The sequence below is a fragment of the Bos javanicus genome, chromosome 2 (genome assembly GCF_032452875.1).
Source record: "Bos javanicus breed banteng chromosome 2, ARS-OSU_banteng_1.0, whole genome shotgun sequence".
NCBI classification, from domain to species: domain Eukaryota; kingdom Metazoa; phylum Chordata; class Mammalia; order Artiodactyla; family Bovidae; genus Bos; species Bos javanicus.
Genome location: NC_083869.1, coordinates 7,020,862 through 7,047,604, shown reverse-complemented (window position 1 = coordinate 7,047,604; position 26,743 = coordinate 7,020,862). Strand labels below are relative to the sequence as shown.

The 26,743-nt window shown below is 37.6% G+C and overlaps 1 long non-coding RNA gene across 3 annotated transcripts in view; it reads right to left on the bottom strand.

The window, feature by feature from the left end:
* The window catches only part of LOC133257351 (uncharacterized), a 100,535-nt gene that overhangs the window by 55,324 nt on the left and 18,468 nt on the right, over positions 1 to 26,743 (bottom strand). For 2 of the 3 annotated variants that reach the window (XR_009739513.1, XR_009739514.1), the window contains exon 2: positions 12,080 to 12,199. The exons of the other annotated variant lie outside the window; for it this stretch is intronic. This is a non-coding gene — a long non-coding RNA (uncharacterized LOC133257351). The remainder of the gene's footprint in view (positions 1 to 12,079; positions 12,200 to 26,743) is intronic. 3 annotated transcript variants of the gene reach the window in all.

The window sequence follows — 26,743 nt, the reverse complement described above, 5'->3', positions numbered from 1 at the left end:
AAGGTAGCAAAAAAGAAAATAAAGTCTTTTCTACTAATAGTGCTGAAGTAATTGAATACATATATGAAAAAAATGAACCTCTTTCCTTATATAAGGCTGTACACAAAAGTAATTTACCATGCACATAGTTCTGAACATAAAAGTTAAATCTAAAGATTTCCAAAAGAATGTATGGGGAAAATAATGAATGAAAAAATGAAAAAACAAACTGATATATTCAGAAAATGTAATATTACTCAGAAACTTAAAAATTAATCAAGTAGCATGGAAGAACTTAACATTAGACTGAGGAAAGAAAGCCAGACACAAAAGAGCATAAATTTTATCAGCCCATTTGTGTGACATTTAGAACAGACTAAACTAACGTATAGCCACAGATAGTAGAATAGTTACTGGTGGGGGCCAGAACTGGAGATGGTGGTTAATTTTAAACAGACCTAAAGAAACTTTCTTGTGTGAAGAAAGTGTTTTCTCTTTTAATTGCAGGGACCAAAATACTTGAAAGTATACATTTAACTTATTTTTTGCACATTATTTTATTTATATCCCCACTGTCTAATATGTACATTTATGAACTTCCCAAAAGCAGTATTCTTTTTGCAAACTTGGAAATTTTAAATACTCTAAGTTACTCCTGAAGATTCAAACTGGCAGATTCCTCACCAAGGACATCCTTAGGTCACGTTTGTGCTCCCAGAAAGTAAGTAATCAACAGGCAGCAGTCTATGCTCCAGGCGTCATTCTCTCACCTGTAAAGCCGGCCATGCTTACTTGATCTCTGTAAGCAAGACCTAAACCCTAAGCGGCACTCCGTTTCTGCCGTTGGCTGGCTTTCACGCCATGACAAGGTAGGCATACACGCAGTTACACAGTGAGGCCTTCCCCTTTCACGCACATGAAAACCCTACTTCTATTAAAAACTCCCTAACATACAATCCACGGCCAATCAACTCGAAAGCTCTCACGCCCGTCGCTTCATCAGCCGGTGCGCGAACGCAGGCCTGGGGCCGCCGCTGGGCCTCCTGAGGGCTCACCGACAGCGCGGTGGAGGCCGGGCCAGACCACTGCCCTCAACTCGTTCAGGGCCCACATGCTTTAAATGGCTGTATTTATTATATGTAAATTATTTCTCAGTATGGTTGATTTAATAAAAGGCAAGAAATATATTGTTTTTTAAAAGCCGTATAGGCAAACTATTGAGAAAATGCAAAACAAAAAAGATAAGAATTCAGTAATCAAGTTGCTGAAGCATCCAAGCTCAAAGTGGGTGAAATAAGCCCTTTGTGGGACATATGGAATCTATGATTACATCGTCCAACAGAACTGTCTGTGATGATGTAAATGTCCTCTATCTGGACTATCTGACATAATAACCATAAGCTACTTATGACTATTGGCACTTAACTGTTATTAGTACACCTGAAAACCTTAATTTTTAATTTTAATTAATTTCTATTTCAATAGCTACATGTGGTTGGTAGCCACCATACTGGAAATCATAGTTCTTCGTATACAATTATTAAAGCTATTTCCAGTTTCTTCAGGAAAAGAAATTAAAGAAAAATGGTAAAACCCACTATGTGTATTACTTATATTTAGTTGTATGCAATAACATAACATACTCTAGAAAGCCTTCATTTTTTTAAATTTAAAATCATTTAAATATTATTTTAGAACAAGCATATAATATGACATCCTTCGAAAGCAAGAATATATGCTAAATGCCCTGTCAACATTCTTGCATCTTCTTGCATCTTCTCTCTTCCAAAACTCTCATGCTGGAAGGGTCAGAAAATGTGGCTGGTGAGATAGAAAGAAGGAGTAAAACAAGGAAAAAGCAAGGAGCAGACCATAATCCCCATCTTCTCCTCAAATACCTGTCTGAGTATTACTAGTGCTTAAAGGGGTGAAGACACACAAATACAAAATAAGACTGAATTTTTCTTTTTTTTTAATTTCAGTTCAGTTCATTCGCTCAGTCGTGTCTGACTCTTTGCGACCCCATGAATCGCAGCACGCCAGGCCTCCCTGTCCATCACCAACTCCCAGAGTTCACCCAAACTCAACGTCCATCGAGTCAATGATGCCATCCAGCAATTTATTCATTTGTTAATTGAAGGACAATTGCTTTACAGAATTTTGTTGTTTTCTGTCAAACATCAACATGAATCAGCCATAGGTATATATATATATATCCTCTCCCTTTTGAACCTAACTAGAACAAGAGACTGGGCATTTTGACAACTAAACTACAACTCTGATATTTGACTTCAAAGAACCAGAGAACAGTTTCAAGAAATGTTACAGGGCCTGCTTGAGTTTTTTCCCCAAGGGCAGAACTGTATAGAACATATTTAAAGGGAAAATAAATTATGAAAATTAAGTCCCTTTGCAATTACACGTGTGAAGGGATTTAAAGAAAAATGAACTACATACATCACCCACTGTAGTATTTTTTGCAGCAAATAAAAATGTGTGTCCAGCATCACTGAGGAATTGTTTCCAGGAAATTGAAACTATAATGAGGGCCTAATCAAAAGCTGCTTCATCAGTGTGAAAAAGAAAAGTTCTGAGCATAAACCTGAAAAACTTTAAGGAGGACAGAGCTGCCTTTTAGAAAAGAAAAACAAGACCAGGAGAATCAACTGTTTTCAACATATGGTAAATACATTTGATCCTGCAAAGGGCCTCAAACAAAACAGACAACAGGCAATGTTAAGATCCCTGAAAGGAGTTTTCATCTGTTCCAAGACACTGTGCTTCAGAGCAGGGAAATAACATAAATAAAAAGGCATTTAGGAAAGTGTGTTCCCGTTCCAACCCAGGAGACAGAGTATGGAAGGAAAGATTATTGGTGAGAGGAAAGCCTCTAAGGAGGCTGCTGGAAGAGTTTGACAAATGCTGCAAATGTGCTGAAACCATAGTGTTTAAAGCTAGAAGGAACCCCAGAGTTTCTTGGCCAATATTTTCCTTTTGAAGTCAAGCAAGGAAAACAGGTTTATAAAATGTAACAGACATTAAAACTCAGATATGCAGCAAAAACTTAAGTTCCTTATTTTGCCTAAAAGCAATCTGTCCTGCTTCCTTTTTCTGCACATAATACCTAGTGGGTCTCTGAGAGATTTCTGATCCAATCAGGTCATTTAACATTCCCTTCAAGTAATGCTCAGTCTTCCACATGGATAAAAATTCTGTCTCACAAGAACCTCTTATTCAACCCCCAGTGATGTCACATCATTTTAGGTATTATAGTCTTCTGGTGTTGGGATGAGGTGGCCACCAGCCTCATGTCAGTCCTTGCACTGGTGCTGCTGGTGTCTGAACTGTCTCCCGTCCTCTGGGTGATGGTTTGCTGCCCTGGCCTCTGTTGCTACAAATTACAGCCAGAAAATTTATGGTCTATTCCTTTGGCTTGGATTTTGTTCCCAGAAAAAACTAGCTTATTCTTCTTTCCAATTCAGCTTTCCCGCAATCTTTATTGACTTCACACTTGTGGTTTTCCCTACTGCCTCCATACAGTCCCCTGGCCTGATGGCCTTTTCTCAGCCCCTGCTGCGGGGTCAATCACCTCACCTCACTGTCTCTCATGTGAGTGTCCAACCTACTCGCTTCTCCGTGTTGATCAGGACTTCTCTGCTCAGCCTCCTCCTTCAGTGCCGGTCAGGAGAGCAAGGAAGAGTCACATGCCACTGATATCCTAGCTGCCCAAACTCTCTCAACCCAGGCTAAAGCCATGCGAGGGAAAACCAGGCCACATATTTATCTGGCTCCATATTCTCCCTCTTGTTATCCCTTCTGTCTACCGAAGCTCAAGGCCAAAAGGGGGGTTAGTTTTTCTTCTATTTTCCTAACTTCATTCCTCTGTCCTTTCTGACTTGAGTATCTCTGTTAACGTTTAGAGGAGATTAGGGGAACCGTCACTACACACTATGACAAGAAATACACACACCTAGGGACTCTAGGCTAATCTTAAAATAATAAATGGACTTGAAGGGTTAGGGATTCCTAACTCTTCAAAAGCCTGATTTTAAATCTATTATCTTGAAAATTCATCAAGTGTCTGCCTGGTATTGGTAAAGTGTTAACCATCAGAGAAATGAAAATTAAAACCACAATGAGCTATCACCTCACACCTACAGGAATGGCTATCACATAAAAGAACACACATAACACATGTTGGTAAGGATGTGGAGCAGACGGAATCCTCATACACTGTTGGTGGGAATGTAAATCGGTGCAGCCACATGGAGAACAGAATGGCAGTTTCTCAAAAAGCTAAAAATAGAACTATCACATGACCCAGTAATTCCACACCTGTGTATATATCAAAAAAAAAAATTTTTTTAATGAAAATACTAATTCAAAAGGATACATGCACCCCAATGTTCACAGCAGCATTATTTACAATTACCAAGATTCAGAAGCAACTTAAGAGTCCATCAACAGACAAATGATAGAGAAGGTATCATAATGGCATACTACTCAGCCATAAAAAGAATGAAATTTTGCACCTTGCAACAAAGTGGATGGACTTGGAATGTATAAGTCTGAGCGAAGTAAGTCAGGCAGAGAAAGACAAATACTATATGAAGTCACTTATGTGGAATCCAAAAACATTAGTAAATATAGCGAAAAAGAAACAGGCTCACAGATATAAAGAGCAAACTAGCAGTTATCAGTGGGGAGAGAAGAGGGGAAAGATGTAGGATAGGCGTAGGGGATTAGGAGGCACAACTATTATGGGTAAGTAAGAAAGCTTCAAGGATGTATTGTACAACACGGGGAATTTAGTCAGTTGCTGCTGCTATAACTATAAATGGAATGGACTTTCCTGGTGGCTTAGACAGTAAAGAATCTGCCCGCAGTGTGGGAGACCTGGGGTCCATCCCTGGGTCAGGAAGATCCCCTGCAGAAGGGAATGGCAAACTACTCCAGTATTCTTGCCTGGACAATTCAATGGACAGAGCCTGGCAGGCTACAGTTCATGGAGCACAAAGAGTTGGACACGACTGAGCGACTAACACTTTCACTTTATAAATGGAATGTGTTGTGTATGTATGTTCAGTTGCCAAGTCATGTCTGAGTCTTGAACACAACCTTTTAAATTGTGATCACTATGATGTACACCTGTAATTTATGTGATATTGTACATCAACTACACTTCCATTTAAAAAATTTTAAAAAAAAAAAGATACTACTCATAAAGAAACAATGAAAGTCACCAGACCAGACATACTCAAAGGATAGGGAAACAGACCCCACCCAGTAGTGAGAGAAACTACAAAATATTGTCACCAAATTTTTCAAGCTACCATGGTACAATAAGAGCTGAATTAATCCATTAAACACTTTTTGCAAAGTCCCACTCAGCATCCTCTATTTGCACATCATAGAAGGCAATGGCGGGAGAAGGCAATGGCAACCCACTCCAGTACTGTTGCCCGGAAAATCCCATGGATGGAGGAGCCTGGTAGGCTGCAGTCCATGGGGTCGCTAAGAGTCAGACATGACTGAGCAACTTCACTTTCACTTTCCACTTTCATGCATTGGAGAAGGAAATGGCAACCCACTCCAGTGTTCTTGCCTGGAGAATCCCATGGACGGAGAAGCTTGATAGGCTGCAGTGCATAGGGTCGCACAGAGTCGGACACAACTGAAGCGACTTAGCAGTAACACCAGCAGAAGGCAATGGCACCCCACTCCAGTACTCTTGCCTGGAAAATCCCATGGACGGAGGAGCTTGGTGGGCTGCAGTCCATGGGGTCGCTAAGAGTTGGACACGACTGAGCAACTTCACTTTCACTTTTCACTTTCATGCATTGCAGAAGGAAATGGCAACCCACTCCAGTGTTCTTGCCTGGAGAATCCCAGGGACGGTGGAGCCTGATGGGCTGCCGTATATGGGGTTGCACAGAGTCAGACACGACTGAAGTGACTTAGCAGCAGCAGCAGTCTATACCTAGTTACAAGGGAGGCAAGGAAATGAAATCTTTCTATTGGGCCCATGATTATCCAAAATAAAACCAGGATGTTGATAGAAAAGTAGAAAGGGAAAAGGGATTGCAGAGGTAAGCAATCAGCATTCTCTGTCACTTTGATCATTTCCCAATTTATGTGTGACTTTCTGAGTCTGTTTTCTTAACCCTTAAATAAATAGACCCAAAAGTAATATCTGCTTTCATTGTATGTTGTGGCATCGTGCTCGTGTCATCATCACTTCAGTCATGTCCAACTCTTATGCACTATAACCGCTATAACCCTTCAGGGTCCTCTGTCCACAGAATTCTCCAGGCAAGAATACTGGAGTGAGTTGCCGTATCCTCCTCCAGGTGATCTTCCCAACCCAGGGATGGAACCCACATCTCGTGCGTCTCCTGCACTGCTGAGCCACTGGGGAAGCCCTGGATGTGGCATAACATGTGTCTAATAAATTTAAGCCTATCTTGTTTCAAAATAACTTACTGAAATCTGGTATGACCAGAATTTGAAATCTACTGACATGAGATGCTAGAGATCATCCCAAATAGGAGATTCAACTGATGAAAAAGATGGTGAACAAGTGGTAAGATGTACAGTAATGTGGTAACTACACATGTACACAGATAACACTGAGAGCTCAGACAAGGAGCAAACTCAATCTTCAACTGGAGGACATGTTTTTTAATGTAATAAAAAATACTTCATTCTTAAAATATTTGCTTATTTATTTATTTGGCTGCATCGAGTCTTAGTTGCAGCACATAGGATCTTCACTGCAGCATGTGGGACATTCATATGAAACTAAAATAATGTTATATGTTGATTATTCAGTTCAGGTCAGTCGCTCAGTCATGTCCGACTCCTTGTGACCCCATGGACTGCAATACACCAGGCCTCCCTGTCCATCACCAACTCCCGGAGTTTACTCAAACTCATGTCCATTGAGGTGGTGATGCCATCCAACCATCTCATTCTCTGTCATCCCCTTCTCCTTTTGCCTTCAATCTTTCCCAGTATCCCTTTTCCAATGATCCAGTTCCTCACATCAGGTGGCCAAAGTATTGGAGATTCAGCTTCAGCATCAGTCCTTCAAATGAATATTCAGGACTGATCTCCTTTAGAATGGACTGGTTGGATCCCCTTGCAGTCCAAGGGACTCTCAAGAGTCTTCTCCAACACCACAGTTCAAAAGCATCAACTCTTTGGCACTCAGCTTTCTTTATAGTCCAACTCTCACATCCATACATGTTCATATACTTCAACTTAAAAAAAAAAAAAAAACAGCATTTAAACAACTTAAAAAACAGCATTCAGCCTGTGCCAGCTCCTGTTCTAGACAGTGAGGACACAGCATAAAGATGGCTCTCCTAGGAGATAATATCATAAAGTAATTACTGCTCTATGAAAATAGAATGACCTGGCAGGAAGTGCTAAAGGAGGTTCCGAAATGGGTGACTAGTCAAGACAGACCTCTTTGCAATGATGACTTTTGGTGAAAACTATATACTGGAGAGAAGCCAGGTGTGCAAAGGTCTGCCTTTCAGGCAGGGGTAGCAGTCCTAAGGTGGAAATCAGCTACAAAGAGAACGAGACACAATGTGACCAAAGTGGAAAAGAGCCACGGAAGATGAGATTGGATATGTTTGGGTAAGTATCAAACTAAACATGTATTCATAGGTCATGATAAATGGTTGAATTTTGTACTAGCTACATTGAAAATTAGAAGAATTCAAAACATAAGTGTGACATTATATTATTTATGTTTTTTAAAAGTCACTGTTTTCTACAGAATAAATGTCTGAATATCAGGGGGCGAGGAGTTTGGGGGATTGATTGGGGGACTGGGACTGGCATATATACAGTACTATGTATAAAAAAGATAACTTAATATTGCTGCTGCTGCTGCTGCTAAGTCGCTTCAGTCATGTCTGACTCTGTGCGACCCCATGGACTGCAGCCTTCCAGGCTCCTCCATCCACGTGATTTTCCAGGCAAGAGTACTGGAGTGGGTTGCCATTCCCTTCTCCATAACTAATACTATTTTATATAAAATAGCTAACTAATGAGAACTGACTGTATAGCATGGAAACTCTACTCAATGCTGTGTGGTGACCTAAATGAGAAGGAAATCCAAGGAAGAGGGGATATATGTATATGACAGATTTACTTTGCTGTACAGCAGAAACTCCAAGAACACTGTAAAGCAACTATACTCCAATTAAAAATAATAATATAAAAATAAAAGTCACTGTTCTGTAAACAATAGATTATAGGTATAGGAGGCTAAAGGAGGAAGAAAACTAAATCAAAAACTAGGAACCTAGTACATTCACCAACTGAAAGGCAATTATGCTCCCTTTGTTTTCATGTAATTAAGTAAGAGTAATGCTAAACAGAGAGCAGCACTTCACTCTATCTGGTATATACATCCTACGTTCCATTCATTCTCTCATTCATCCATTCTACAGACATTTTACAGGACATTTTATGTTCTAGGCACTGGTACTAATCAACAAGAGTATAAGATCATCCCCAGTGCCTTAGGCAATCTGATCCCAGGAAATATGAATGAAAGAACTACCAAAAAAAATACCTAATATCCTATCTTAAGCTACATGGAATAGCTATGATCAAATATTGTCAATCAGATATCATCTGGCTCTACATTCTATGACTCTATGATCAGTTCAGTTGAATTGTTCAGTCCTGTTCAGTTCTTTGTGACCCCATAGACTGCAGCATGCCAGGCCTCCCTGTCCATCACCAACTCCAGGAGCTTACTCAAACTCAGGTCCATTGAGTCCATGATGCCATCCAACCATCTCATCCTCTGTTGTCCACTTCTCCTCTTGCCTTCAATCTTTCCCTGCATCAGGGTCTTTTCAAATGAGTCAGCTCTTCACATCAAGTGGTCAAAGTATTGGAGTTTCAGCTTTAGCATCAGTCCTTCAAATGAATATTCAGGACTGATTTCCTTTAGGATGGACTGGTTGGATCTCCTTGCAGTTCAAGGGATTCTCAAGAGTCTTCTCCAACACCACAGTTCAAAAGCATCAACTCTTTGGCGCTAAGCTTTATTGTCCAACTCTCACATCCATTCGTGACTACTGGAAAAACCATAGCCTTGACTAGATGGATCTTTCTTGGCAAAGTAATGTCTCTGCTTTTCAATATGCTATCTAGGTTGGTCATAAGTTTTCTTCCAAGGAGCAAGCATCTTTTAATTTCATGGCTGAAGTCACCATCTGCAGTGATTTTGGAGCCCAAAAAATAAAGTCTGTCACTGTTTCCACTGTTTCCCCATCTATTTGCCATGAAGTGAAGGGACGGGATGCTATGATATTTGTTTTCTGAATGTTGAGCTTTAAGCCAACTTTTTCACTCTCCTCTTTCACTTTCATCAAGAGGCTCTTTAGTTCTTCACTTTCTGCCATAAGGGTAGTGTCATCTGCATATCTGAGGTTATTGATATTTCTCCCAGCAATCTTGATTCCAGCTTGTGCTTCACCCAGCCCAGCATTTCTCATGATGTACTCTGCATATAAGTTAAATAAGCAGGGTTAAATATACAGTTAAATAATAATATAAGTTAAATAATAAGGTTAAATATACAGCCTTGATGTACTCCTTATCCTATTTGGAACCAGTCTGTTGTTCTATGTCCAATTCTAATCATTGCTTCCTGACATGCATACAGATTTCTCAAGAGGCAGGTCAGGTGGTGGTCTGGTATTCCCAACTCTTGAGAATTTTCCACAGTTTACTGTGATCCACACAGTCAAAGGCTTTGGCATAGTCAATAAAGCAGAAATAGATGTTTTTCTGAAACTCTCTTGCTTTTTTTGATGATCCAACAGAGGTTGGCAATTTGATCTCTGGTTCCTCTGCCTTTTCTAAAACCAGCGTGCACATCTGGAAGTTCACGGTTCATGTATTATTGAAGCCTGGCTTGGAGAACTTTGAGCATTACTTTACTAGCGTGTGAGATGAGTGCAATTGTGCAGTAGTTTGAGCATTCTTTGGCATTGCCTTCTTAGGGATTGGAATGAAAACTGATCTTTTCAGCCCTGTGGCCACTGCTGCATGTTCCAAATTTGCTGGCATATTGAGTGCAGCATTTTCACAGCATCATCTCCCAGGATTTGAAATAGCTCAACTGGAATTCCATCACCTCCACTAGCTTTGTTCATAGTGATGCTTCCTAAGGCTCACTTGACTTCACATTCCAGGATGTCTGGTTCTAGGTGAGTGATCATACCATCGTGATTATCTGGGTCGTGAAGATCTTTTTTGTACAGTTCTTCTGTGTATTCTTGCTACCTCTTCTTAATATCTTCTGCTTCTGTCAGGTCCATACCATGTCTGTCCTTTACTGAGCTCATCTTTGCGTGAAATGTTCCCTTGGTATGTCTAATTTTCTTGAAGAGATCTCTAGTCTTTCCCATTCTATTGTTTTCCTCTATTTCTTTGCACTGATCACTGAGGAAGGCTTTCTTATCTCTCCTTGCTATTCTTTGGAAGTCTGCATTCAAATGGGTATCTTTCCTTTTCTCCTTTGCTTTTGGCTTCTCTTCTTTTCACAGCTATTTGTAAGGCCTCCTCAGACAGCAGTTTTGCTTTTTTGCATTTCTTTTTGTTGGGGATGGTCTTGCTCCCTGTCTCCTATACAATGTCATGAACCTCTGTCCATAGTTCATCAGGCACTCTGTCTATCAGATCTAGTCCTTTAGATCTATGATAGTTTTATGGTATTTTAAAAGAGTTTTTAATAAATTACTTTTGGGAAGTAACATGCCGAGAGAAATATGGAAACTCAAATATGGAAATATTTTATTCATCATACTATAAAAATAAACTTTTAAATGAAATCATTATGGACAAATTGGAAAAGATTCTAGGAATTTTTTCCAAGATTTCTTACCTTTTCCCTCAGAGAATTTATCTGATCTGGTGTCTTTAGAATGCCCAAATCCTTACTGCCAGTACAATATTTATAAAACTCTATAAGTTTTAGGTTGGAAAACACAATTTGGCTTTACAACCAAGTACAATCTGCTCAAAATTTGTAAAGGGTCTGTGACATTATTGCTGACTCCTCAGGAGAAGAAAATACAATCAGCTAGAGCTCCTAATCCTCACACCTCAAACACATACATACTGTGATCATTAACTGGATCATTAATGAAAACAACTGCTATTCCAATCTGAACTGAAGATGACTGCAACTGGGAAATTTTAACTTCTAATGACCTACCGACATTAATAAGTTTTCAGTAATTCTAAATATATCTGAAAACTGAAAAGAAGATATTATTGCATTAAGAAGCTAGATTTCATCAACACATTTTGTCTCTCATTAAATTTCATGAAACCTGGAAATACTGTGAAGTATTTTGAATTGTGAAAACACCTTCATCAGTGGAGACAAACCGGTCTGTCTATTCTAATGAACAAGATGACAGAGCCACGGAACAGATGTGAACTCTTATGGACCTCCTGGTTCTCCAGGGCATGCCCCAAATCTGTAAATTCCAGCCCAAAACATTGCCTAAATAAAGCATAATGTTGTAAAATGTGTCCCCAGAGGATCATTCTGTGCTTAACTACAGGTTCACCAGCTTAGCAACCCCAGGTCTAGAAACTCACCAGCACAGACCACAATAGCACATACCCAGATGGCTTGGTCCTTCAAGCTAAAATACGCATAGTCAGAGCAGAATGTAAGTATGTGGTATGACTCAAGAGTCACCAAAATGGTTTACAGAAGGACAAAAACAGATCTAGTAAATAAAATATTTATTTTTAGTTAAAATGTCAAGATGATTGAAACTACCAAATTTGAGCAAAACTTCTGCCGGATCAAAGAGTAAAGGTAAACTTGACTGTCCACGTGTCCTAATGGAGAAAAATCCCCAAAAGAAGGGAACAGAAGACAAGTTAGAATTAATGTGAATAAAGTCAAATCTTGCTGCTGCTGCCTAGCAAAGCAGGGCCATGGGGTTGGAATAGAGGAAGGGGGGAAATAAGGTTAAGAGCTAAGGGTTACAGACAGAAAAATCAGGCATAAAATATTGGGATAATAAGCTATCCAAATACTTACTCTTGGCTGCCTTGCTCTCAAAGGTCACAAGAGCATGTGGTATGGACTATGCTCACCTATATCCAAGATTGTTTAATGATCTAAATAACCAGTTTCCAACTGCAGTCTTTTCTTTACAGTCTAAATGAATACAAGAAAAAAAAAAGATTAGGTATTCAGTACTTGGAAGCCATTTCCTGGATTTATTTAACAAATTGATCCATTTATAACAAATTAATAAAGCACTGGTAATTGATTTTTGGAATTCATTAAAACGGAACTAATGCCATGCTCTGAAACCATCACCTGGGGGTAAGATACTCACTGTATTAATAGAAGCTAATTTCTTAAAGTAATAAAGTTTTCCTTTTGGTCAAGTCTGTTTAGTTTAAATGTGAGTTTATTAAAGTTGGCTTAAAAGGTAAGTCATTAGCAAAATTGGTGGTTGCTATTTTCAAAGATTTTTTTTTTTAAAAAACTACTCTGAAAGTAACAAATGCTCTAAGACTCAAATTTGGCTGGATCTTTTAAGATGGATTGAGGTTTAGATCTGAAATGGAGGTTCCTGTGTTCTATATACAACATCTGACAGACATGCTCTGCAGGACATTCAGTTTAGAGCTGAAAAAGTTCCTAGGCTGCATGACAGAATTATGGAGAACATCCCTGATTTGTGGCTATCATCCCACTGATGATGACAAACTTTAAATGATAACCTGTTTCTCTCATTTCACAAAAGTAACAAATCTGGTGACTCCTTAGACGAAGGCTGACGGTTCAGGGTCACAAAAAGCAGCACTAGGATGACTGGGGTGATATAACGTGTTGATGCTACTGCTAATAGGTCCCTAATTTTTCCATTTAAACAGATATATTTTCCTCACATTAATTATACATCTCAATGTTACTAAGTTTTCATCATGTGGAAATGGTGTCCCCATTACATAACTAGTCCATGTAAGTTATTGATGCTCAGCTGAGATATTAGCTTGCTGCTACTGCTGCTAAGTGGCTTCAGTCGTGTCCAACTCTGTACAACCTCATAGACGGCAGCCCACCAGGCTCCCCCGTCCCTGGGATTCTCCAGGCAAGAACACTGGAGTGAGTTGCCATTTCCTTCTCCAATGCATGAAAGTGAAAAGTGAAAGTGAGGTTGCTCAGTGTGTCCAACTCTTCACAACCCCATGGACTGCAGCCCATCAGGCTTCTCCGTCCATGGGATTTTCCAGGCAAGAGTACTGGAGTGGGGTGCCATTGCCTTCTCTGGAGATATTAGCTTAATTTTTATTAAAAATTCCCTTGTCATGTCAGTACATTATAATATTCCTTTATTCCCATTTTAAAAACAAAATAATTTGAGAAAATTTAATATTGGAAAGTACAGAACCACTTTTACTTTTATGTATCAGGTTATGTCTTAAAAGTTAGGCACTGAGCTTGATTCAACCACTCAAAATTCCACATGAACCTGGAAAGAAAAATTTGCAAATGTGAAAAACCAATGCAGTACCAAGACAGAGTTTGTTTACAACTCTGTTGATAGATCTTGGGATTCCAACAGAACTAGAAATTCATGTAAAAAAGTCAGGAAATACTTCCTCAAAAATGTCATACTGACTTTGACCATACTCTCAACAGTCCAGGTATTGTGCCCCTGTGCTCTTGGTTGTCTCAAACTTCAACATTCATATCGAATGATTGTCTCGCCCTCTTTTTTAACTCTTAAAAGACAAAATCAGGGTTTGCATTTTCCTACCTCTCATGGTAAAGACTGTGTCTTCCTTGGTCCTTCAACTTTACAAGACCAATGTGCTTCCACATCTCCTGATCTAAAGAAGCAAACCATCTGAGTTTACCACCAGGAGAGTAGTCCCCCTCCCTCCCATCTCTTCCAGACTATAAACCTCTTGGACCAAGCCATGCAGCAGAGTGGGGGGGAAGGAAGGGGTAAGACAGAGTGAGAACTCACTGCAGTGTTAGTAGGAGTCATCAGCAACAATAAATCTCACTTTTCATGTGACCCAATCTGCTGGGAATCATTTGAAGCAGCAACTACTTTCTAGCCCTGCTCAGAAGCTTTGTTTAACATCCTCTCTTTGTATTTGGTCTGGTCATAAATTATTTGCTCACCTGAACAGCTTAAGCACCTACCTTGAGAGTACTGTCATCAAGCAAAGGGAATTAATTTAAGACATGCCACATCTATCTATCTATCAAAAAAAAAGGAAGTGGGGTACTGTATACTAGTTACATCTGGGTTGCCTTTGTAGTCTTATTACTCCTGTTTGTTACACAGAACTCTACCACAAATGAGAAATATAATTGTAAGAATAAATAGACTAAAATAAGTCCAGTTTGCTCCCAATTAGCAATGCCAATTTAGCACCATATGTGTGACCCTGGAACTCACAGTCTCCCACATTTGGGACACATTTTTTAAATCTTCCAAATTTTTTTACAGAAAAATACAAAAAGAAGTTGGTTCCAGCTGGGACTTCACTCCCTGTGTGTAAAGGTACTACGATTTTCCAGCCTTGGGTCTGGCAACATTGATGTTTACTCATAACATTAATTGTAAATTGAAATAAAACTAATAACAAAATAGGATTAGACAACATGCTATTTTATAGTAAATGAAAATTTTCATATTTTAAAGGTTTTACACAGTCCTATTAATTCATTTTTAAACTATTTTATCAGCTTAAACACTGGCTAGAACTACAGAGACCTATCTTTCTAGTCTAACTATCTGCTTAAATTTTATAAGACTTTCATTTCCACCCAGAAAGGGAATGTGAGTCATTGTCAAAGCAGCATCTGTATAATGTCTGATGGTTGATTGGATGGGTTCATGGTTTAAGGAATGTTGTTTATAGCAGAGAGATTTGAAGTTGGATTCCCCTGGACAACAGTGATACAAACAAACTCCTAATCTACCAAAAAACATTAGTCATAAAGTGATAAGTGGTTCTTTTAATAACCAGGTCTGACCCCTCCATTCTTATAGCTTCTCTTTGGTCTGCCATTCCTAGAATGCCAAAAGAAATGAACTTTTATGCAAAACTCCCTCAATATTTCTCAGTTACAGGGGCAAGAAATATTATTTGACTCTTCAAGACATGCAGGGCCTTCACCACACACCAGCTCCACACTGCCTGCCTGCTGTTCATGCATGAAAAGACATTCTGTCCACTTAATTTTAGCTCCTTCTCAGCCATATTTTTTACATTTCCCCATGCTGAGTAGGCAAGTTCCCTCTGCTGAACTATATTAATCAGAAACTATGTTAGGCCTCCTCTTGGGCACACCTCCCAATCACAAGCAACCAATAAGCAAGCCTTAATAAAGCAAAAATTGAAAAGCAACCAATCCTTATAATTGCTACTAGTCATTGCTATGCTTTTTTTTTTTCAAAGGTTTATCCCTCTTGCAGAAAAGTTAAGTTGTTCCTGGACAACATCAAGCTTAAAGCAGCTGCAGAAGGTGATTCTCTAAGAGAGATATTTATGTGATAAGACTAAAGAATATCAAGAAGCTTCTAAAAAAAAATTCCTTTAAGGTTCTTCATACAAATGTTCTTTAAAACACAAATAAGCATGGAAGGGTTATGCAATGGATGAGATGATCATGCCCCGCCCCCAAACTTTATTAATTTATGTTGAAACTCCTAATCCCCAATGTGATATTATTTGGAGATGGAACCATTAGGAAGTAATTAGGTCACGAGTGTGAAATCCACATGATGGTATTGGTGCCCTCATAAAGAGAAACAAGAGAACTTGGTTCCCCTCTCTGGTCTCTGCCATATGAAAATACAATGAGAAGATGGTTGTCTGCAAACCAGGAAGAGGACCTTCAACCAAGAATCCAACCATGCTGGCACACTGATCTCAAATTTCAGCCTCCGAAACTGTGAGATATACAGGTTTGCTGTTTAAGCCACCTAGTCTAAGGTATTCTGTTATAACAAAGCAAACTCAGCAAACTAATCACATGACAAAGTCAGAGACTCGTAAAATATTTTCCTCTTTTACAGGCTTATAAAGGCACAAAGATTGAGAGTCAAGGTGGTAGGGGGAAGGTATTCAAAAAAGTGAGATGACGCTCACAGAAAGCTGCTGCTGCTGCTAAGTCGCTTCAGTAGTGTCCGACTCTGTGCGACCCCATGGACGCAGCCCACCAGGCTCCCCCATCCCTGGGATTCTCCAGGGAAGAACACTGGAGTGGGTTGCCATTTCCTTCTCCATACAGAATACCTAATTAAAAATGGTTCCCATCCCAGATAGTCACATTTTGTTCATGACACTGAACCTACTCTAAACTACACTGAACAGTAATTCGTCTTGATTTACACACTTTATTTTAGTCACTCATTTTAGGTTTGTCTTTTCATGAGATGGTTTATAGCAGCTCCAGAATTTGTTATTCTCTTAGAGTACAATGCTTGTTATTGAAGGTTCCACAAAGTTCTTTAAATTAAAAAGGTACCAGGAAAATTTGAGTCATCATAAGCATGATCATCTAAAAAGAATTTCAAAGTCAATAAAATTACTTCCACTTTAACACTACAAAAACAATTTACTTTAAATAAATGATGAGAAACTATCCAAAAATGCCTAAGACAAGTTCTATGTCATACTTTTTTGAACACTTTTTAACATCACTTAAGATTTTTCCATACTTTTCATGACTCTATGAACAATGATCATTTTTACATAATGAATTAGAATGAAATGAATTTATAAAGAAAAGCATAATGTAGATATAAGCTGGAAAGCAATGAAAGAATGTTCATCAATTAATAGTTCCAATTTTACATTACAATTTGTAGACCAAACTTTAGTCTCTTCTCTTCTATTTTCCCAAACCACTTCTAGGTGAATGCTTGTTCTTCATCACACACACAATAAAAGTATCAATAAGCTCCAAAAGTTCTCCTTCGGTTTTTATCTTAGAGATGCCAGATGCAACTTGGAATTTCTTGTCACTACTAAATTATTTGTTTTAATTAACAGTTTTAGGAAAATAATAGCTGATAGTACACATCTCTAAGTAAAAGTTGAGCAAAGGTAGTATAGAATGCCATTCTTAAGAGGTTATTGGTTAATTTCATAATTTTGCATGAAAAGTGGTAGCTACATGTTTTTGTTGCTGTTTTGTTGGCATTTAGAATATACTAGTAACAAAGAATATATATAAAACATCTACTAGATAGGAATTAGGATATTTGAGTGAGAAATATACTCAAATATCTCTTTTTGATATTTTGTCCTGCTATAAGATACTTTATTACCATTTGGTCCCAATTTCTTACTGATATCAGCTTTGTGTGTGTTAGTAGCTCAGGCATGTCTGACTCTTTTCTACCCAATAGACTGTAGCTTGCCAGGCTCTTCCATCTAGGCTCTTCCGTCCATGGAATTCTTCAGGCAAGAATACTGAAGTGGGTTGTCATTCCCTACTCCAGAGGATTTTCCCCAACTCAAGGATAGAACCTAGGTCTCCGGCATTGCAGGCAGATTCTTCACCATCTGAGCCATCAGGGAAGCTTTATTAAACTCTTTCAAATTTAAGAAATGTATAGATATGTTCTTAATGGTAAATGTTGCTGTTGTTTAGTCACTAACTCGTTTCTGACTCTTTTGCAACCCATGAACTATAGGCCGCCAGGCTGCTCTGTCCATGGGATTTCCCAGGCAAGAAAATTGGAATGTGTTGCCATTTCCTTCTCCAGGGGATCTCTCTGACCCAAGGATTGAGCCTGTGTCTTCTGCATTGGCAGGAGGATTCTTTACTGCTGAGCCACGAGGAAAGCCCAATAGTAAGTATACTAGATGAAAAAGCTAGTGTGTGATCTCAGATTATTTAAACCTCTCTCATTCACAGTTCCGAGAAGGCAATGGCACCCCACTCAGTACTCTTGCCTGGAGAATCCCAGGGACGGGGAGCCTGGTAGGCTGCCGTTTATGGGGTCGCTCAGAGTCGGACATGACTGAAGCGACTTAGCAGCAGCAGCATTCTCAGTTTGCACCTTTCTAAAATTTTCTTTCTTTGGTTGAGTACCCCACTAGGGTACATGCAGTAAATTTGGAAACCACTAGTATAGTAGAAAGAAATGGGCTTCCCCTCCCCCTCTTTCTCCACAACTATGTCTCATAGATACAAGGTCCATAATTAGCATATAATTTCAAAAGCAAGATGGAAACCAAGCTTAGAGATACAATAATTTGGGTGAAAGAACTCTTTGGAATAAAATAAATATCCCCAAATTGTGTATGTGCTTGTTATAAAACTTTTATAATACTTTTTGTTGTTGTTCAGTCACCCAGTCATGTCCAACTCTTTGTGACCCCATGGACTGCAGAACACCAGGCTTCCTGTCCTTCACCATCTCCCAAAGCTTGCTCAAATTCATGTCCATTGACTTGGTGATGCCATCCAACGATTGCATCCTCTGTTGTTCCATTCTCCTCCTGCCTTCAGTCTTTCCCAGCATCAGCGCCTTTTCCAATGAGTCAGCTCCTTGCATCAGGTGGCCAAAGTAATGGAGCTTCAGCTGCAGCATCAGTCCTTCCAATGAATATTCAGGACTGATCTCCTTTAGGATGGACTGGCTGGATCTCTTTGCAGTCCAAGGGACTCTCAAGAGTCTTCTCCAGCACCACAGTTCAAAAGCATCAATTCTTCAGCACTCAGCTTTCTTTATAGTCCAACTCTCACATCCATACATAACTCCTGGAAAAACCACAGCTTTGACTAGATGGACCTTTGTCAGCAAGGTAATGTCTCTCCTTTTTAATATGCTATCTAGCCTGGTCATAGCTTTTCTTCCAAGGAACAAGTGTCTTTTAATTTCATGGCTGCAGTAACCATCTTAGTGATTTTGGAGCCTAAAACAATAAAGTCTGTCACTGTTTCCAATGTTTCTCCATCTATTTGCCGTAAAGTGATGGGACCAGATGCCATGATCTTAGTTTTTTGAATGCTCAATTTTAAACCAACTTTTTCACTCTGCTCTTTCACTTTCATCAAAAGGCTCTTTAGTTCCTCTTTGCTTTCTGCCATAAGGGTGGTGTCATCTGCATATCTGCATAAAGTTTTACAACACTTTAAGTATATTAAAGTGTTTTGCATTTTTAGATGTTTTCATATATATTTTAGTAATTAATCACACTTTTTGCTATAATAAAATTGAAACAATCTAATTAGTTAATAGAGGTATAGTAGATATAAAAATTCATCTAATTATCTTCCATATAAGATACAATCACCATCTTGATCTCATGTAGAATAGAACCACAATGGTGTGCAGTAATGAAAGGCACTCCAGTTAAAGATTAACACAAACAATTAACCACATTATCCTAAGTTGGCCAAGTTTATGTATCAGTCTGAGCTGTTCTGACATAATGAAGTGTTTGAGAAAATACTGCAAATTATAAAACATACATGGCAAGGTTCTGTATTTGTAAAACATCAATAATATATAAAATATATACATATAGAGTATCTAAAGAGATATGTACATGTGTGCTCAGTCATGTCTGATTCTTGGCAACAGTATGGACTGTAGCCCACCAGGCTCCTCTGTCCATGGGATTTTCCAGGCAAGAGTTCCAGAGAGGGTTGCCACTTTCTCTCCAGATTTCTTCCCAACCCAGAGATCGAACCCATGTCTCCTGTATTGGCAGGCAGATTCTTTGCCACTGAGCCACTTGAGAAGCCCTACAGAGATATAGTATTTGTACTAACAGTGTTTTTCAGATGGATTATAGTTATTTGCAATTTTTGTTAAATGTCTGGTTTTTCATTTACATGTATGTACTGCCTTTTTTATCCAAAAGAAATTCTAAAAAGAAATGTAGAACTTGAGTGTTCTGCTTTTTACAAACTATTTTATTTTAAGCCAAATTACTTGCTTTTCTTGTTTATGTTTTGTGTCTAAGAACACAGGTGATTCATACTAATTTAATTATCAAATATGTACTTCCTTTCAATTTTTTCCTATTAACAGAGCCTAAGCAAAGGCTCTGGAGACAGATCGTCTGGATACAAACATTGGTTCTGCCATTTGCTAAGTATACAATTTTGGATGAATTATTTAATATCTGTGTGTCTCAGTTTTCTTGCCTACAAAATGATAATAACTGTATCTACTTTATAGGTTAACTGTGAGAAATAAATCAGATAATCCAGCAAAATCTGCTGGCATACAGGAGGTTTCTCTATAAGTATTAGCCATTTTTATCAATATATTTCAGAGAAGGCAATGGCACTCCACTCCAGTACTCTTGCCTGGAAAATCCCATGGATGGAGGAGCCTGGTAGGCTGCGGTCCATGGGGTCGCTAAGAGTCAGATACGACTGAGTGACTTCACTTTCACTTTTCACTTTCATGCATTGGAGAAGGAAATGGCAACCCACTCCAGTGTTCTTGCCTGGAGAATCCCAGGGACGGGAGAGCCTGGTGGGCTGCCATCTATGGGGTCCCACAGAGTCAGACACTACTAGAGTGACTTAGCAGCAGCATCAATATATTTATTACTAACTAGAAAATATTCAAATTAATTGAATAGAAATGAATAAAAAGAAACACACACCAAAAATAAAAAAAGACATAGGATATTCATTTGCAATTAAATTACCCTTTAACAAAGTTTAGTGTCACAGAATTTAAGATTATTGCACTCTATAGAACGTTCTACATATTGGCCAGTGGGGAGGCAATAGACAGGAAATAGAAACCCAAAAGAACCTGGTTAAAGTATAACGTATATACTGTGCTAAATTAAAACAGACAAACGCTTGCACATCATTTCATGCTCACAGTGCATATAAAACCAGCTGGGTATCTATAAGCATGAACCTGATGTAGAACTATAGTGCATTTGAGTCAAAAATCTCTGCTGTCCCAAGGTTTCTTTGATAACTTCTAAAACTACTACCAAAACTTAGTCAATACTTATGGCCCTTTAGGAACTATTTTTTGGACTAATAAATTAACTTGTTGCATCATTTGAAATTCTTAATTTATTTTCAAAGCAATGAATATGAATAGCTTAGTTCTTTCTAGAGCATTTGCAACCACATCATACAATGATTAAGGGGAAATATGCAGATAACTTATTTCAGCTAAGATCAAAGTATATTCACAAACAGTAATTAATTTTCATATTTCTAGGTGCTAATGTTATGTCTTTTAAAAAATGAATTACTAATTTAAAAAAAGTTCAATGTAACAAATAAAATCTGTTAACAATAATGTGTTGGAAATTGCCAATTTTAATTTCAATCCCATTGTAATTTTTAAGCTATACTTCTAAAAACACAGAACTAGTGCTTTTTAAGATATATTTCTCCTAAAACACTGTACTTTTTGGTAACAATATATTTCACAAATAAAATGAAGACATGGTAGACTGCACTGTTGAAATAATTTTATCTCACACTACTAATAGCTATGTTCGGAAATATCCAAGGCCATCAAAAAAGCACATATTGCTAAAACCTTAAAAATTAGTTTTAGTGCCTATTTCCTGCACAAATTACAATATTATCCTTGCATTTTTCCTTAGTCTAAAATCAAGTTCATTCCCCTTCTTAAGCATCACAAGAAAATGTACTCCTTGAGATATTGAAGAAAATTTCAGTACAGAAAAAGTTCCATAATTAAACGTGATTGACCCAACTCTAACCTCTAGCCATGTGACTAGGAAAACTGCTTGAAAATTGGTTTATACTGGATTGCTTATATATTAAAAAGCACTTGTGCATGATGTTATTCAAATACAAGTTGCCAAGAAAAAGCTATTAATTCGTTAACACTGTTTCTAAGGTGTGGGAAATTCATCAATGATGATGTAAGATCTCAATATTATTCAGACAAAGAGCCCATAGACAAATCATCACAAAAGCAAGAAAGATGGAGCTATAATTTATAGGGGTTAAAGAAACTGGATAACTTCCTGTAAATCCAAAGAGAAAAGAAGTATAATTAGTTTGCCTGCTTCAACCCAAATATCTGTTGAACATGTCTTAACTTGTACTGTCTGTGCTGGCCAAGTTCTTCCCCAGAAGAAAATGCATTTGAAAGTTTATTAATAGCTATCCTATAGGAAGATGCTTTAAGATTACACTAAATTGTCAAGAAAATGATTATATTTTTCAATCATTTTTAGGTTATTTTGCTTCAAGTAAACTTTCAAATGAGCCTGGTGGGCTACAGTGCATGGTGTCAAAAAGTTGGACACAACTGAGCACGCAGCATTCAAACTCCATTTCTGTAAAAGGTTCTTTATAGAAGTTTATTTAGTTAAAAAGCCAAATAATTGTAGGAAATGCATGATGAAAAGAAACTGAAAAGTTTTTAAATCCTTTGCCTTGAGCCTGAAAAGTGTAAGAATGAGGAGGTGAAGTGGAATCTTTATACCACTCAAAACATAGCTACAGCTGTTTTGTATCATTATGTACTAAAAGCCAATTCAAATACCTAAAAAGAGGTTCTCCATATATTGAATGGGATAGTCACCTTCTCCAAAACTTAGTTTTCTAAGGTATTATGTTGCTTGGTATTGGTTTAATGGACCATGATATAACATTTTAATTGAAGAAGGTAAGATTTTTTCTGCTTTGAAACGTCTAAAATCCTCCATCAACTCAGCAGCTGTGTATGATTAAGAATGCAAATAGGCTCAAGAGACTGAATCCACTTCCAGGTCCCCTGCTTATGAATCACCTACCCAGAGACATAATTTTAATGGAAACAGAATTTCTTTCTAAAGCAGCAAATAAATTATCTTGCAGGAACACTGCCGCAAGGCAACACTTCTTTACTAGCACTACTGCACTGAACAAAGACAGGCTCCATTTTCTTTGCTTTAAGACATATAGTCAGGAAATGAGTTCTGTCTTTCATTTTCTGGAGGAAAAAAAAATATTAGAGTTGCCTTTCTAGTAATAGCAACATAAACTCCAAATCCTGTGATGGCAGATTAAAGATCTTTCACTGAGGATGGACACAGTATTTTGGATGGAGAAAGTAGAGTACGTTAAGACTGTTCAAGACTGGTTCTGTTTACCTGGCCACCGTGTGCTCAATTTGCTGATCAAGATGAAATCCACTCTAATGCCTGGGATTGTAAAAAATGTGCTTATTATCTAGTCAATTATTTAGCACAAGGGATTGATTCCAAGCGAGGAAGCCAACATTCTTTCTGAGTGAAGGATAAAGGTGAGTAAACACAAATCTGAGTAAAAGTAATACTAATACTTATTTGAAGTAAGAGGCAACAGCTAAAGCTGAAACTCAAGGAAAATTAACTCAGTCTCACAGACATTCATATGCTGCCCATTGTATTACAAATTAGAGTGTGCGGACATGTGCACAGTTTTGCTTTTGTCTCTCAATGGTGTGATGTCAAAACAAAGTACAAAGCATTATTATGTAAATAGACTTGACATATTTTATTCAAATTTGACTCAGAAAAACATGTGTGACTATCAAAAACATCACCTTAAATATATATACTTTATTTGTCTATTATACCTTAATGAAGCTGTTCTTAAAAAATTCTGTGGCTATCAATTCTTAATACTGGTCTGATAAAAGGATATAAAGCCTAAGAAGGAAAGCAACCCAGAGTACATAATTCAGTGACCACAGTGACTCTTAATAGTCATTCTTTAAATTGGAATATAATATAAATGTATCCAATCACACTGCACATTTTAAATGTACCCAATGTTACAAGTCAATTACATCTCAAAAAGTAAATAGGAACTTTTATATCAATAGGCATTGGAATATAATAAAAATTATTCAGATACACTGATTTATCTTTTTATCACTGGTCTTACTTTGAATCATCTTTCGAAACACTAGATAGAAGCCATACAAGAAACAATCACCATCTCTGCTATTCCTTTGACCTCATGTAGATCTGAACCACAGTGGAATATAGGGATGAAAGGTACTCCATGTAAATTCAGACATAATCATTTAATCATATTATCCTGAGTTATCCAGGAATATTTATAAATCTTTCAGATGTTTTGATGTAACGAACTGGATCATTTATTCAACTGGTCCTCTTTACTTTGATTGTGGAAGCCCAGGTTGGAAGCAATCAAAGGAAAATAAAATAACTGAAGGTCTGAGTACTTCAGAAGCTTAAGTTTTTATGACTACAGTCTTTCACTTGAAAAATAGCATGCATCCACTCTTATTTGATGCTGTGTCTATAAAATTTTCACTTCATGGCATTTACTCTTGTTTAGTAAAACTTCTTTCTGAAAGTCACCAGTATTTCTTTGTTTCAACAGAAAATTACACTCACAAAATGACACAAGATAGATTCTACTCACAGAATTATAGAAATACCCTTACATTTTATTGATTTTTTTTATACTCCCTCAATGCAGGATATATGCCCTAGTCAATCAGAAATGCAAGTTTAACTGCTCAGTTAGCACTGTTCATCTTACAATATTGTGCAAGAGATTAATGAAACAAGGAAATTAGCTTTAGTTTCTCCTTAATACTTTCTGAAGAAGATCTGGAAATGAGATTTACATTCTACTAATTGGGAGGTGAAGTGGGAAACCTTAAGTCACTGGAAAAATTCAGATTAAAACTATGACTTAATTCCTTAAAAACTATTAACGTTACTCTGAAAATAGAATTGTTTTAATATTAAAATAAAAATACCATCTCTGTAACACCCTTTCATAAGACTGAATTTGTGACTAAATTACTAGGCCATTATTTTTTTCAATTGACTTCCATAAATGAAACTACTGAAGTTTTACCGTTTATGGTCTCTCAAACAGACTAGAAAACATACAGAATGTCATAATAGTTTTCTGTCCACTCCCTAACCACAGTTTGAGGGAAACTTTAAAATGGAAAATAAAGTACTAAGAATCTATTTGTTTTAGAACTATAATTCAGGCTGAAAAAAAGAGCAAGTTCAATATCAGGCATTAAATGTAAGAGAGCAATATGAATGATTCTCTCTTAAATTAGAAGTATGTTTTATGCTGTTCCAGTAGAAAAATAATATACATAAAATACTTTCAGGGCAGATTCCAATATCCACATACATCCCAATAAATAACATCATCTATTTCCATGCAACTATAGACTATAATGGCAAGACCAAAAGATGTATATTTAAGAATAAAACAAATACTAAAACCAGAATTAGGAAAATTTAACTTATTTTTATAGAAATAGTAAAATAGCATTATGTATCAAAGAAACACAGAGCTCCTGAAATATCTCTCAATGATTCTAAAAGCTAGCTCGACAAAAATAACATAGAATTTATTTTTTGAATATAAGTTTCTCCACATTCATTTTGAATTTGTTTTTGTGAGGAAAACACTATCCAGAGAATTGTTATTTCTGTTACATTTAATATACATGAGAGCTATCATTTAGCCATCTAAGTTGGCCATTCAGTTCAGTTCAGTTCATTTGCTCAGTTGTGTCCGACTTTTTGCGGCCATTAATAAAGGCTAAATTATCAATTACCAACACAAAAATATAATTATACATATGTTTCATAAGAACGGATTTCCCTGGTGGCTCAGATGGTAAAGAATCTGCCTGCAACGCAGGATACTGGGGTTTGATCCTTGGGTCGGGAAGATCCTCTGGAGAAGGGTATGGCAACCATGCCAGTTTTCTTGCCTGGAGAATCCCATGGACAGAGGAGCTTGGTGGGCTACAGTCCATGGGGTCACAAAGGGTCAGACACAAGTGAGCGACTAACTCACTTGTGCGACTAACTTTTCTACATTATAAGACTACAAATGCATTAGACACACTTTTCACTAAAGCTTCATTTTTTAATCTAGAAGCTAAATATCTATGGACTTGATTAAATACAATGACAAATTCAACGATGCTTTTTTATGTTTACTTAACAAAGCAAAAATATATGAATATACCTGGAATTGCATAAATTTTTAGTCAATGATGTATTTTACTGGTTCACATAGAACCACTAACTTTAAGAACATCAGCTGTTATGAAACCTATTAAATATTTACTATGCAAAAAACAGTCATATATTATCAGCTTAAAATAACATAAATCAAAACTTTTCATAAGTCAAAACATATATCAAAACTTTACAATTATAATCTCAAATTTTTTATTTTAAAAAATTTTGCATTTATATTTCCAAACGTTTAAGTAAAAATAAATCTAGTCTCACGCTTCTTTTCAGTTCTCTTTTTTTGTGAGGGGAAGGGGTAGCACCAAGTAGTGCAGGCATTTGGGGGCATTTTCTTTTTGGATTTTTGGTTCTCTTTTGTTTGTTTGGCCATACCATGGGGCTTATAGAGTACCCCGACTAGGGAGTGAATCCAGGCATCTGCCAGCGAGTGGAAGGACAGTCCTAACCACTGGACCCCAGGGAATCTCCTTTCCTTTCTGTTCTTTCTCACCACCTATCCTTCCATGTATCTGAAAGAAAACCAAATGAGTCCTTATGTCCACAAACCCATCACCCTAGTGCTCATTCCATTCTGCTGCCTCAAAAATCTGCTTTACCCTTCACTGCCTAGAGAAATTCCTTCTATCATTCAATACTTACCTCCAATAACATCTCCTTGATAAAGTCTTCTTCATTTACCCTAGCTTATGTTGTTGGCTCTTCTGTGTGGTCAGAAAAAAAT